This window comes from Gavialis gangeticus, unplaced genomic scaffold, assembly GCF_001723915.1.
Source record: "Gavialis gangeticus isolate Ggan-Ray unplaced genomic scaffold, GavGan_comp1, whole genome shotgun sequence".
NCBI classification, from domain to species: Eukaryota; Metazoa; Chordata; order Crocodylia; family Gavialidae; genus Gavialis; species Gavialis gangeticus.
The window spans coordinates 32,034,429-32,038,756 of record NW_017729028.1 but is presented as its reverse complement, the minus strand read 5'-3'; positions in this window follow the sequence as shown (position 1 = coordinate 32,038,756).

Below are 4,328 nucleotides of genomic sequence, written 5' to 3'. Positions count from 1 at the left end.
AGCTTTCCCATGAGATGTGAAGGCTCCCATCCTGCTCAGCCTACTTCACAATGGGGACTTGAACCCACAGTCCAGGCGAGTGCCCAAGCCCTGAGACTATTCTAGGTAAGTCTCACTATCTCTCATGTTGGAGTTGTTGTACTTTATATACATTCATTGAACCAGGGAGATAGAAAGAGACTGGTTACTGCCTAACTGCTGTCCAGAGTCGAGGGCTGCGGGCAGACACAATGTCCAACCTATCCCTATGACCCTCTTTAAAAGAGGGGCGCAGTTATGGCTGAAGAGGAGGCATTAATTATTCTGATATAACTTGAGTCTGCATGCTCCTCTGGTGACGTGAGCAAGCTTTACGTAACTTTAACCCTGAATGAAACAGAGTTAATGCTGCAATGGTTTTGTTATCCTTGCCTCATTACAAGATCGTCCAGACAGACGAGATATGTCGTAGGAACTTATACCGGTGGCACTGGCATAATTGGTCCATGTAGCTACACCCCATGCTCGTGCTCTCGGATGCTCGGCTTGCCAGCACATCAGCGGACAAAGTGTTCACGAGTCAATGACTTGCGTTGAACCAAGTCAACCCAGCATTAACTAAGCAGGAGCTCAGAAACACTAGCTGGGCAAGCAGGACTTCTTTGCTGTGCCTATGTTAGCCAAGGTGCTCTTGCTGGGTTGAGCTAGAAATCCAGGCTCTGACTGCTGGCAACGAAGGTGTCCCAAGATGCTGGGAGCTCCTGTCTGTAGAGGCAAGGAGAAGGGCTTGTTTTAGGCCCTTTGTTCTGAAATTCAGTCCTTCTGGCCATTTCAAAAGGTCCACACACAGTGACTTCAAGGGTGCAGCACCAGCAGCATCTTCTCAAGCCAAGGGCTTTGGACTAGAAATGGGGGACAGCGGGGCTGGTGTTACAGCTTAAAGCAATCTTTTCTCATACCCCTCAATGCAAGCAGCAAATAAGAGCCTAATTCAGCAAATAATTATGCCCTTGTTTGATGTTACACCCCTGAGTAGTTTGGCACAAGTGTATGTAAAGGTGAGCATGCATTTAACCATGTACGCTGCCTACCATTATGTAATACAGTTTGTACAGTATATGTTATACTTCTATTGGCAGGGTTTTGCTCATGGTAGAAAAGCACCAAGAAAGGTTAATATCACACAGTTTCCAGCCATGCTTTCTTTTTCATCCGAAGGCTCTCAGACACCGAGGGGGGGCATGCTAGCTCAGCTGTTGTGTAAGCCTACTTTTGCCAAGTGATGGGTGTAGACATGTCACCCAGGGCATGGCCATTTTGTATGAAGTCACTTTTCTAGCCAACTGGTTGGTCCTAGGAGATGGCCGATGGAAAAAATGAATGGGTTGGAAGGGCAAAGAATCCTCTTCTCCAACATCTATGCACCCCTTGCCCTGAGCAGCACCTCAGTGATCCACGTTTAAGGCATGAAATGGGTTTGAGAAGCCAGCAACTGTGTTGAGATCCTTCATTCTTCAAGCAAGAGACATTCCAGAGCTCTCTGCTTTGCAAGAATTTGTCCTGCATCTGTCTGCTTAAACACAACACAAGGTGTATTCTTTTTACAAATATATATTGAACTTCCAAAAAAAGGAATATTGAATGAATATGATCCCTGCAAGTAGATGTGGGGGATACATCTGTCCAGCCTCTGTGACTAAAAGCAAGGCGCATGGACTGTAGTGTCACGGCACAAAGCCAACCGTAGGATCTTTGCAGACCAAATGCTACCATCAGCGTCACCCAGCAGACCCCTCGAGCGATGACGATCTCCGGGCTTGTTCCACAGCCCTCTGACAGCTGCTATGACTTTTTTTTTTTTGTTCTCTAATATTTTTGAGCTTCTTCAGGAATAATTCACAGCACTGCCTTAAATGGGGTTGCTTCATTTCCATAATGCACTAGGCCTCATCCTCTGGGCGTGCTGGTTTGCATATGTTTCTGTTTCCCACATATTTACTCACCTGTTTTGTAGCACTACACTGCCTTCAAGAATTTGTTGGGGTCGAACCATAACTCCATCTAAGAGGTGACTGTATATCCCATGCAAGGAGGCAGGGGGGGCTATAGCTTGGGGTTGAGGGGTACTACCAGGGCCCAGGGGGAAGAGGACTGTGGGTTGGGCACCAGCAGGGCCAGGGTGGTGTGGGTCAGGACAAGTCATCGATCTTGGCAAATGGTTCTCGGTCCCAAAACGGTTGAGAACCGCTGCTCTAGAGTGGTGGATGTTGGTTACAGCGAGAGCTGGGAGTTTTGATTGGTTGCTTTGGTGCTGCCATCAGTAATTTTAAACCTCTTTGGTACATGACAGAAGGGTCAAGCCAATCAGATTTGGGGTCATGAAGGAATTTTTCCCCCAAGCCAAATTGGCACAGACGATGGCGGGTTTGCCTTTCTGCATAGGATAGCATATGGTCCTTTCTCCAGGATCCTGTGAAAATACATTAACTTTATAATGTTGCTGCCATTGCAATGGTAGGGCATTGACAGCGCTCTTCTCCCCTCCTTCTTACCTGCAGCAGGTTGTAAAGTGGTTTAGGCTTTGTTTCCATAAATTGCTTTGTGGCTACGATGAGCTTGAGGGGCTGGAATCGACAATCGGTAGTTGGATAAATGCCTGTCTCCAAATGCAGGGGACTAGACTTGATGGACCACGGGAGGCCCTTTGGATCCCACATTTGTACAGAGCCTTTGAATAGATCACCTCTACCTTTTCACTGACTGCTGCACCAGGCACCCACCACGGTGGCCACCAGGTGACTCCACAGCCAGGATCTGAGGAGTCAGAAAGTAAATCCTTGGAGATCTCCTGGCTTATCCCTGTGCAGTAGGGTTTGGTGCACATGCACATAGCATCCGCTTCCCTGTGCCTTCATATGGCACTTGTGGAGCGAGGGACAAAGCAGCGGTGGGATCCTGAAGCTCTCATGAAGTGACATCCCTGCAGCTCCATGCCCTCAAATGAGCTAATCCTTGTCCCCGCACCCTTTAGAAATGTCTCCATATGCTGAATGTCCCACCTACTGCATCATCCATGAGTAATGCTTTTTGCATTTATCCACCCTAGTGCACGTGGACCTTTTTGCAGAAGCCTCCTTTGCTAGGGTAGAGCAGATCTAGCCCCCAGTGATTCAGCCTTTTATTACTGGGTGTATAGCACGATGGCAAAGAAGATAAAGGACTGAGAACAGGCACTGTCATGAAAACCTATAGGCTACGCCTGGTAATAAAAGGCTGAATCATTGGGGGATAGATCTGAAGCTGTACATCCACTTTTCCATTAGTGAGACAGGCACCAGACTATTATAGCTTTCACTGAAACATATTGGTTCAGGGGCAGGGCTGGGTTTGCCCACAACACTTTCAGCTCAATATTTAAATTGGGGCTGGTTGAATTATCCCTGATGAATACTGCCTATTCGAATGAAGGAGTTGTGCATAATTAATCTCATGAGTAGGCCAGCCCAAAGAATTGCATAAATTAGGGGCAAGATCTTGGTGTAAACCAAACCTAAATCCACCCACTTCAGTGCACTTGCATTGATTTAAGTGAGCTGACAAGCTGCCTCTGTCCACTGGGCAGAAGCTGAGTGAAGGAGCCACACAAGGCATTTGTCACCCTCTGGCCCGGCACTAATCCTCACTGCCTCCATCCTGATCTGCCGTGCACCCCCGGTGTTTTCTGCGACTCCTTCCAGAAGTGGTTAGCCTGACCTTTTAATGCCAGGAGCTCAAGCTGGTACATAAAGGGACCTTGCAAAGCATGATCTGTTGCAAGCTGCCAGAAACTGTGTACCTCTGTGCAATCAGCACCTTTCTAATTTTGGGCGGTGGACGGTTGCCAAGCTTCTGGCATGGGCTGAGGAAAGGAAACTTTCGTTGGAGACAAGAAGGCAGCTAGGACGTGGCTCCGTGCATTTCTGGTGGAGAAGGATGTTTATGATCTCCCATTATTTTCAAGGGGAAGTGAATTGCTTTTGTTTGCTGGGTTGGTTCATTTTTAAATCTCTTTGTAAAAGGCTAAGGATCTGCTCCTGCCTGTGTCCTAGCCAGAGTGCTACATTTCTGCTGAAGAAAGGATGGGCAGTATCTGGGGTCCCCTTCTTAGTTCATCATGGGGTTTCCCTGCACGGGGTCCCCCCCGAATCTGCAGGAGGTGACAGAGCCAGCTTGTGGGGCGGGTGGTTGACTGGCTATGCCTCCACAGTGCCCTCGCTAGCTGTTGTGGCCCATTTGCTTGTGGATCAGCTTGTGTTCTCACCATGAGGTTATTTCATGGAAGGGGGAAACTGCCCCAGCCCCAGCCCCAG